This window comes from Strigops habroptila, chromosome 3 (genome assembly GCF_004027225.2).
Source record: "Strigops habroptila isolate Jane chromosome 3, bStrHab1.2.pri, whole genome shotgun sequence".
Lineage (NCBI taxonomy): Eukaryota > Metazoa > Chordata > Aves > Psittaciformes > Psittacidae > Strigops > Strigops habroptila.
This window is the reverse complement of record NC_044279.2, coordinates 65,612,123-65,622,676: the sequence shown is the minus strand read 5'-3', so window position 1 is coordinate 65,622,676 and position 10,554 is coordinate 65,612,123. Positions and strand designations below refer to the sequence as shown.

Below are 10,554 nucleotides of genomic sequence, written 5' to 3'. Positions count from 1 at the left end.
GTCACCAGTTTGGGCTAAAATTTCTCTGTGTGCGTACAATTGACTGGAGTGTGGCTCAGCAAAGCACTGAAGTGTGTAGAGCCACACAAATCACAGACAGATCCTCCTGGATCATCCAATTGTTCTCCTTGGCACTTGTTAATATTGTCCTCTAACACGACACTGTTCCCTCAGTGTTTTGACTTGTCTCACTGTACAACATGCAGGTGCAGGGTTTCCACCATTTCCCCCCAGGATGTGATCTCAGAGGGTGAAATCTCCACCTCACATGGTTTTTCCTGCTACTCTGCTGACACTTCCATTACTCAACAGAGTAACTTCTTGTTCAGGTTGGTGTTCCCTCTCCGTGCCCCTACATCAGAGATGTTTGAGCCCTGTCCCATGAGCCAGCCTTCCCAGATGCTTCTAGAGACATCAGTCCTGCTAACACCGTCTGGCTTCCATCATCTTTGCGGTGGTGTGCTGGCTGCTGCCTCCCTACCTACCCCGGGCCATGCCGAGGAGCACAGAGGCCGGCCCGAAGCATTAAACCTCCGTTCCCCTGCATGATGGACCCTTCCCCAATGAGTTCCACACCGCCTCTCTCAGCCCGCGTGGCTCCCAACAACCGCCCTACAACGGCCACCGCCGACAGCGACCGCCCGCACCCTCAGCCAATCAGAGCCGGCGCCCGCCGCACCCCGCCTCTCCGCAGCCTGCGCAGCGCGGCGGCCCCCCTCCTCGCTCCCCGTCCTGACTACATTCCCCGGGATGCACCGCGCTCGCTCCGCTCCGTTCCGCCGCGCCGTGCGCATACGCGGTAGGGCGGCCCGCATTGGCGGCGGCGGCCTCGTGCGATTATGACGCTGTAGAGCAAGGAGGAGGCGACCGGGACGGGGAGGCGGCAGCGGCGGCCGCAGGAGGGGGGCGGCGCGGGGCGGCGGGCAGCACCTCGCGGGCGCCGGGGCGGGCGCCGGCCGTGGCCAGGTGAGTGCCCGCGGGCGGCCCGCGCGCCCTGCTTCGCACCGGAGGGGCTGCGCGGCCCGGCCGCTGCCTGCGGGGACGGGGGTCCCGGGCCAGGGCCGGGCGTCCGACCGCTTGCGGCGGGGCGGCGAGGAGGAGACTCCGTGGCGGGGTGGAGGGGGGGGGGGAGCCTCGTTCCCTTCCGCCGCTCCGCGGGGACGGCGGCGCCACGGGGGTCGGGGTCGCGGCCGGGTTTGCCGGCGCGGCGGGGAGCTGGCGCTGCGGGCGGTTGGCCGGGGGCAGGAGGGAGCCGGGCTTGCGGTCAGGGTGTTTGCTTAGGGGCGCGGAGCAGCGCTTGGAAGTGCCCGGCTGGAGGAGGCTTTGGGCCGGCGAAGCACCCTAAGTGGGTCAAGAGCGCTGTAAGTGGGCCTTGTTCGTAGCCTTCTGTACACTTGTTGCTTGTTAGGACAGGGAAGGCGGCTGCTGCTACTCCTAAAATCTCGCTACGGAGAGGCTATAAAAATACGAACTTCTTCGCTTGCACAGTAAAGGAGCCTTGCCTTGCCCCTGCAGGGCGCTCCCTGTGTGTTTAGTGTTTATAGATACATATACATAAACACACACAGTTACCAACAATGGATAATATAAATATTCAACACCAGTGCAACGATAAACTTGGATATTCCCAAGTGACAGCTAAATAAACTTTTAAAAAAGTTTATTTTTTGTGTCTGTGATTTTTTTTGGCGATGTTTTGTTTGGGTTTTTTTCGCTGAGAGAATCGGGTGTTCATCTCTTCTTTGCTGAGGATGAGCAACAAAGATGTTGAAACATATGGTAATCGACTAGAAGACAAAGAAGATATGACAGCTGTTGTTCTTACTGAGCTTTTCAAGCGGTGTTGGCTTCTTTTTGTCTTAGCCATGTAAGTCAGTTGATTTAGTGGCTTTAGTAGATGTGTATGTGGCATTTGTTTAGGAAAACTGTTAATGTTAAATTACAACTTTCTTGAAACACAGGCTTTGTCACTTTGTGTATGTGAACTAGTGTTTGCACCTGTCACGTAGCAGAAAAGCTTTTTGATATTACTCCTTATTTAAAGATACATTTTGTTCTTAGTGCAGCATTGAAGTTCTTCAGGCAGTTGTACTGTATTGTATATTTTTTAAAATGGGTCAGGTTTTATAAAATTGGCCAGGTCCTCTGGGCAAACCCTTCTGGGCATAATCTGGTTTTCAAGAGTTGAGGTCTTAATGTGTAATATAAACTCTTGGTTTTGCTCCCTTGCTGTAGTCGGTGTCTGGGAGTATTAAATTCCTGGTTCTATCCCGGCTGCGGTCTTCACAGATCTGTTCTGGAAGCTAGGAAGAGCTGACAGTCATCTTTCTCAGTACTCGGTCTCTGAGCTTTCAGAGGCCTTTCTGTAGTATTTCAGCAGCGAAGTGCTTGCTTTCTACAGAACTTTGATGGGACTACTTCAGATTTGGTGATAGCTGCTGTGACAGCAGGAAATACATTTATGATTGACAGAAGTAGATGTTGTGTCATGGAATTATGGGCGCAGTGTGGTCATAAGACACAGCCTGTTTCCCTTGTTATCTTCGGCTATGAGCTAATATTGTTTATACAGAAAAGGAAGTGTTTGTGTTTTGGGTTTGTTTTTCCTTTTCCTGTAGGGGTACTAGCTAATTCCAGCTATGAAGATTTTATGCTGTGGCTCTTACGTTGGAGGGATAACTTATTATGTGTAAGCTTCATCTGTACTGTGACACTTAATCCTATATGAAGACTGTGAGTGTGTGTTAGGAGGAAACTTGAAAAAAGTTCATTTGTTGTGTTGGAAGTGTAAGATTAGTTGATAATATGTGGAAATGACTTGCTTGTCTAAACTGACAACTGAATATGGCTGAACAGGCCTGTGGATAAGGTTGTTGGCAGCTTTGTGGTGAAAACCATGGAGAATAGTTACTAATGTGGAGAACTGAATTGGAATTGGTGATGGAAGAGTTAAAAGCTGCATCCCAGCTCAGTCCAGGTTTTCAAAATGATGCTATCGGAGTATAAATCAGATACAAAAAAATAATTTGGTGTGAAGGACAAGAGTGTATTTCTGGCATACTTTAGCAAAACCTTTCATGGTGAAAATTCCTTCAACAGATTCTTACCTATTGGATGTACCTTCTCAAACATAAATATGAAATGTGATGAATATAGGAGCTTAAATTGTATCAGGTTTTCAAGAGAGCCAGACATAAGCAAAATGCTCCCCCTTACCTCTCCCCCACTGCAGTCTCTGCACAGATGGAGTTGTATCAGTGCTATTGAACTGGTGGCATTACTACTGGTTTGCTCAAGTGACTAGTGAGTGGTGGTTTTGGCAGTGTGAGTGAGATTCAGACTTGAAGCCTGACTCCCTTATACAGGATTAAAAACCTGGAGTTTGCAAAGCTCTAGGTGAGAGTGTTCTGTTGATTTGTCATGAAAGAGAATTAATGGGAATTGGCAGGGCATGTAATGCCAGTGACTTTAATGCTTGAGTCTCTGCTGTTATCTTATGTCTTCAGTTGCATGTTCAAGGAGCTGTGTCAAGCATTCATGTACAAAACATACTCAAATATTAGGCTCTCAACATTTTGCAAGTGTTATGGGTTTCTGTTTGTGTAACCATGCTGTCCAAGACACTGTGCAAAGAAACAAGGCTTGCTTTCGTCAGTGGAGATGGTGTCTGTGGATGAGGAAAATCTTGATAAGGAAGCTTCAGGAGGTCGTTGTATTATTATTTCCATCAGCAATTCAAATGCTTAAGTCGAAGTAGTTCTGAAATGGAAATAGCAGTTTTGAGTATTTATGATTTGAAAGTGTCTGTGTCTGAGTCATTCTGTGAATTTTCTGGCAGACGGTGTTAGTAGATCTGAAAAGACATTATACAAGATAATGGTATTGATTATGAAAAAGTGTTTGGGATGGTGTTTAAGGAGAAGACTATCAAAATTTATCATTCTCTGACAAAACTTATTTGAAGTGCCTTATCTTCTCTACGAGACACTGTATTTCAGTTGGTTGTGCTTGACATGGTGACTGGCTGCCTCTGCTTTTTAAAGCAATGTCTTTGTCAAGACAAGTTCAACGAAGAAACTGGTTTTCAAAAACTAAGAATATGGAGGCAAACAAGGTACTAGTTCTGCTTCTTCAGAAAACAGATTTCTGAAAACATTTTTAACTTGTTTATTTGGATACGCTCCTACTACCAGAACTTTTTATTTCTGAAGTAGGATGCTGCGTATCAGTATGTACACTGATAAGAAGCAGGAGGTGAATTGTTTCCACACAGTTCCTGTTGAAGTGCATTGAAAAGAATGTCCTGGTGCCTTCTTTTTGGCAGAGTGAGAGATTCAGACTTTTATTATCAGGTAACTGTAAAACTGAGCTGGAGTTTAATTTGCCCAGTGGTTACAAATGTTTTCCGGAAAGCCTGTCTCAGTGGTTTGACGTAAAAATAAAATCTTTGTCCAGTTTGAAGATGAACCTCAAGGTTTCCTTTCAGGACACAATAGCAATCTTTTTGTATACAGAAGACTGTTCACTATGTTGGGATGTGGCAGCTGGTGTGGTGATAAGCAGCCAGCCTCTCTGAGGAAAGGAGGTGCCACAGTTTATGCTGCTGCTGCTTGATTTGAGAAGTAGCAAAGAACTTGAGCTGAGGAGGTGTTTGTAAAATTAAGGTGTTCGGAATTTTGAAGAGGAAATGTTATATGCCTAATACCCATTTACCTTCTGATTTAGCATAATTTTCAATTATAATTTCTTTGGAATTTTCAGAACCTCATGGAAATATCTTTATCCTTTGTTATTTTTTAAGTGGCATCTACTTGAGTTATGATATGGCCAGGGCAGGAAGAAAATTACTGTTCAGGTTTCGTTTGGGTTTTTTATTTGTAGCTTAATGATCTCCTGAGCAGATGAAATATGTTGTAGGGCTGATGGGTATAAAATAAGATGGCAGTTGTATTTGTTGTTGCATGTAGCCATGATTATTCGTGTATTCTAGAGTTACTTACCTCTCTGCTTCTTTGTTAGTGGGGGAGAGAGTCTCGTTTTCTGGCCATGCAGTGTTCTTCAGCCTGCTGTGAATGTGTGTCAGTGAATGTTCTGGGACTTCTTAGGGCTGCCTTGTTAAATTACTTGCGGAAAGGTGTCTTCAAATGTATAGGTAGATAAAACGTTTACAGGACATGTAATTGTCAGTGTAGAAAAATTTGCAGCACGGTTCAGATGGATTTCAGTAGCTGTGAAAATGCAATGGAGTCTGCTGGGATGTGCCAGCTGCTGCAGCTCTCTGAACAGGACTAATTAAGCCCTTGTGAGAACAGAAAATAGTCAGGCACTATTTACAGGAAGAAAGAGTTGGAACAGGCAGAGCTGTAATCATTTGCTCTAAGGTACCTTTAGACAGCAAGTAAGCAAGAGAGTATACAATTTACTTGCAGGAGGAGTTGAAAGTCAAGTCTGAATACTTAAAATGGGTATTGCGGTGTTCTGCCAGCAGATCAAAGTACATTGCACACTTATGTTGAGACCTGCTGCAGGAAAAGCTACTTCCTTTTTTTTTTTTTTTTTTTTCTGCCTTGTCTTACTCTCCTCTTTCTGGCAGTATTTTCTCTCAAAATGGTTAGCATTCATGTTTCTTCATCTAATGCTGAAAACCAGGCTTGGACTAGATGTAGAAATCCTGTCATTACAATATTGCCTGCATTTGACTATATCATGTAAATGTATAGCTGTCTTTGCCAACATGAGTTGTTGTTTTTCTAAATATAGCTATGATTGTTTGCATACATTCAAGATAAGGTATAACTAGGCTGGCTTTGATAAGTGCACTAAAGCCATTTTTCATATCTCTTCATCCAATTTTCCTCCTTCTCCTCTTAAGCAAATTAAATGCTCTTTTCCCCAACCTGTTAGGTTACATCTGCTTAGAGGATTGCAGAGATTGTCATTCCTTGTTTGAAGCCAAGGTCAATTGTGCTGCTGTGTTTAGGCCTAGAGGATGACAATTTACATGCTACAGATTTCGTTAGGAGGTCACTGGGTGTGCTAAGTAGTTCTCTTACAGCTTTTAGGTAAGGGTCATTTTGTTGGTAGGAACCTTTAGTGGGCTTTTATCTGTTTTAATGACAGCCTTCTAGTGAGGTTCCTGTTTTAGCTCCTTACTGATGGATGTTTATTGCTTGGCTAGTATGATTTTCTCAAAATGTTGTTATAAGTTTGTTTTCTCAAATAAGATGTTTATGGATATTTGAACAAACAGGCATGTCTTCTTCATGTAATTCTGCACACTTTATTAAAGGCACTTATTTGTGCGCTTATGATTCCTTGTGCAAAATGCTCTGTGGATGATACTAGGTTTTGGGACCTGTTACCATGAGGGGGACTTCAAGCCCACGTAAGTCTACGTGTTGTTTCTGAGTTTTGTAAACTGCAGAACTTCTGATGAAAATGGGATAATTGAATTGAGCAGCAAAAGGTGCCCTCTGAGAGCAAATACTGCCTCTGGTTCCCTTAGCTAATCTTTAACTCCTGCTTGTTTTGGGTATATCTGTGTCTCCCAGTCTGCAGTGGGAGCTGTTTTAAAAAGCCATGCAGTGCAAAGGTAAGTATAGCTGAGACTGGCTATATGGTCAGTTCTGAGAGTATTGGTAAGCTTTTACCTGCACTGGGAGTTTAGCACTTGGAACAAGGAGGTGGATAGCTAGTAGGACTTGAGATGAAGAGCCACTGAACATGCATTTCAGCTTCTCTCAGCTGACAGTTTAGGTATGCTTTTGTTATGGAGAATACTACACTGCGTGTCCTAGCAGGCTGCTTCTGAGATTTAGTGCTTGTCATTCCCTGGTGTAGACTGAAGGATGTACTTTTTCTGTTTTCCTTCCTAATGCTTTAATTTATGTCTTGGTCTCCATGGCTGGTGGAATTTGTGGGCTTGTATTGCTTAGACAAATACTAGTGCTGTAGAGACAAGTTAGTGGTGGTGAAAACTGGTACTGTCTGACATTATGGGATGATACAACCAATTTGCTTGTGAAGAACAGTGTTCTTTGCAAATTGCTTTAGTTTAAGCAATTATTTGTGTCTGTGTATTCCCTAGAACAGCATATAGCATTACAAGGCTGATAACAGCAATGTTCTGCTGTTCTCAATATTAATCTTTTAGGCAAATAATCTTACGTTTTAACGGAACATGACTGTAGAAAGAAAAGGAAGAGCCTATTCATAATTCTTATTAAAGTAGTTATGTGACAAAGTGCCAACTGTTGGCTTTCTGCCTGCTGTACCTTCGGTGGGGAACAAAATGAATTATTTTCTGAGGTGGGTGTCCTTAGAGGTGATAAAAGCATAACAAAGTCAACAAAAGCTTTACTTAGTGGTTTTCTGACCTTTATGTAGTCCAGGCTAAGAGGGGCATGCTGAAAAGAAGGCTTGTGTCCTGGTGATCATAATGTCCATGATTAAGTGCAACTGCTCTTTGACTTCCTGTTTTGTGACTTTTTAATAATTGGCAGCCATATGAATTCTGCAGCGTTACAGAAATAGTTCAATAATGGATGTATTATAAAAATCCTTTTTATGAGCTTCACTAATGCAGTGAAGGAAGTTGCTAGGTAGCTGAGGCTTGATTTGTAAGATACTACTTAAGCGACAATTTTCAAATACGTTTTTGGTATAGAAGAGGAATACAAAATTTCTGACCACTTGATAATTATGAATTATTAATTTCACTCCTGTGAAGGATATAAAGGGATAGTTTTTGGTGAGCTTGTTTGTTTCCCTCCTTCTTGCTTTTTAGGTCATCTTCCAGAAACACATTGTAATTTGTCAAAGCTTCCTTTTCTTTTTCTTAGGATTTTTCATGGGTGTTCTGGTATTCTTATATCAGCTAGGACTATAGAGAAGGAAGATCAGTAATAAAACATTAAAACCTTCTGGATTACAAAAACTCAGTGCTAGATTCAGTAGGAGGTGGCTTGATGCTAAGATAGTTGAGAAGATGTGTGTTGGTTTTAGCTACTGTATCTGTAAAACTCTTGTAATTTGGCCTTGATCCTCTACTCTGGAGGCTAAAGGTAGGCTATTTCCTGTCTTCTGCCATGAAGGCAAATTCAGAATTTCAAGTTAAGCTGGTCCTTGATAAGAGAGGCTGACCAAGTTTCACAGCACTTGCATAAATGTTTCTGTCCAAAACATCTAACTAGCACGTGATGCTGTTGAAAATGCCAGTTATGTCAACTGATTTGGAAGGACTCCAGTGTACAGGTCAGTGTAGGGAAAAGGAGACGATACTGAAAAATCTCAAATACTCCTACAAGAAATCTGGACAGGGACTTTTTACGAGGGCAAGTAGTAATAGGACAAGGGAGAATGACTTTAAAGTGACAGAGGGCAGATTTAGATTAGACATTAAAAAAAAATTCTTCACTATGAGGGTGCTGAGGCGCTGGCACAGGGTGCCCAGAGAAGCTGTGGCTGCCTCATCCCTGGCAGTGTTCAAGGCCAGGTTGGACTTGGAGCAACCTGGTCTAGTGGAAGGTGTCCCTGCCCATGACAGGGGGTTGGTACTATGGTTTTTTAAAGTCCCTTCCAACTGAAACCATTCTATGACATAGCAGTTCAGCCCTGCATGACTGTGAGTAACCTAGGTCCGCTTTGGGTGTTTTGAGCAGCAGAGCCTTAAAATGCTGTTGGAAAAGTGGTACTAGATGCTCTCAGAAGGACGTTAGTTTTGTATTTTTCTATATAAGCCCTTTCCAGCTGACTCTTTCTGTATCAGTCAACCAGTTCAAATACCCCCTTGGTACACATCACAATAAAGTCATTGTGAAAAACAAAGCATGATCACAGAACCCATGACTGTTTTCGTCTGAAAACTCATGTTTTGGCTCTGTTTCAATAGTTCATTATTTATGTTAGTGCCTGAGGGCTTATCTGCCTGCAAGACTCACATGAATGTTTTGTGCAGTTTAAGGTCATCCTTGAAAAGGTATTGTTCCACATTCCTGTCCTTTTAGCAGTAAGTATAATGTTTCGAATAGTTCTTGTAGTACCACCTGAAATCTTACCACCTTTTGAGAGGCTTATAGAGATTACAACTCCCTTAAAACTCAGTGCTCACTTGGAGATCCTGTTTTGAGGGAACAGAGTATTTGAACACTTTCTCATTTCAAGCCAAAGGGACTCCTGAATTGGGTGGTATTCTAAGTAATGTCTTTGTAATAAATGAGCAGTTTGTAAGCATATTATTTGTTACAACATTCAAAGTCGCAGGTAACAGTGGTATTCAGGGTTAACCAAAGCATAGCTGCATAATTCCTATTGTAGAGTGACATTTAGTCATCCTAATGATGGAGTATGTGAGAATTACTGGCACTTAAAATTAATCACTAGGCAGACATAAAAAGGAAAGGTGTAGAATGTATGCATTACTGCTGCTTGTAGTGGAGACTGCTGCTTCAGGGGATGTAACAGGTAATAGACCTGTATCAGCATACTGTGCTCAGGGTGATCCAGTTGCTAACAAACTCGCAAGATGCGTATGCCAGACCTGCTTCTCTTCAGTGATTGTCCAACTGGCCTTGCTCATCTTTGAACTTCTGATTCGATTGTGCTGAAAATCTTGGGTCATCTGGTAAGTTGTCTAGAGAATTGGTTATACTAGGAGGCATGTGGTCTGTTTGTGAAAACCAGTTCTGCTTTCAGTTGGATATATTGAATAAGAAAGCCATACAATTGGAAGGCTTTAAACTGTTTGGTGTAAGACTTCATATAGAAATATTACCAGTACTTATTGTATCTAATGTAATACTTGTAATGTTTGAGCCAGCTTTTCAGTCTTGTGTACTGCTTGCAGTATGGATGAAGTAGGTTGTATAACTTACCAACCTTGCCCCCTCTGCAGGAGTGCAGTGAATGTCAGTTTGAAGCTGGCATGTGAGTGCAGTATGCTTTACAACTCCAGTGACACAAGATCCCAAGATAAACTCGGCCTTCATTTAGTGAAACTTTAGGCTTTAACAGCATGCCATGAAGTGAAGCAAAGAAAATGGAAATGGATTACAGGAAAAGGCTTCTGCATTCCTTGCTGTTTTCATGCTGTAATATTTATGTCATAGAGGATCTCTCCCAAGCTCTGATTTCAAACTCCCAGGAGGACCAAAAGCAACATTGTATATGGCTTGACAAAAGTCCTTTCTGACTGACTTTAAGTGACCTGAGGCAGATTAACATGTGGATTAATGTATTTGGCAGTAATAAATCAGTTTTAACAAGTACCGAGGCAGAGATTTGTTTGGCAGAGAGTTTGAATAAAATATGGTACCTGGAGTTACATTGAATATTTTATGGAGAATTATGTAGCTGAGATGGTTAAAAAGTTCCCTGCTTTCCTTGGTTTTGTGCTGATGCATCTTTATACAAATTAGCTGTAACTATGTGGAGTTTTCATTAAATTGAAGTTATCTTGGTGAGTGAGCCTAAAAAAATCAAAGGATTCTAATTTAAATGGAATGCATGCATTTTGTCATCCACTCTAAGTGTTTAATAGCTGCTGTATAGCACTCT

At 42.7% G+C, this 10,554-nt stretch overlaps 1 protein-coding gene across 1 annotated transcript in view; it reads left to right on the top strand.

Annotated features, from left to right (window-relative positions):
* The first annotated feature begins 764 nt into the window (after positions 1-764).
* Positions 765-10,554, top strand: part of ADIPOR2 (adiponectin receptor 2) — a 45,406-nt gene continuing 35,616 nt past the window's right edge. The window contains exon 1 of the mRNA XM_030478604.1: positions 765-966. The gene's annotated coding sequence lies outside the window, so the exon portion shown is untranslated. The remainder of the gene's footprint in view (positions 967-10,554) is intronic.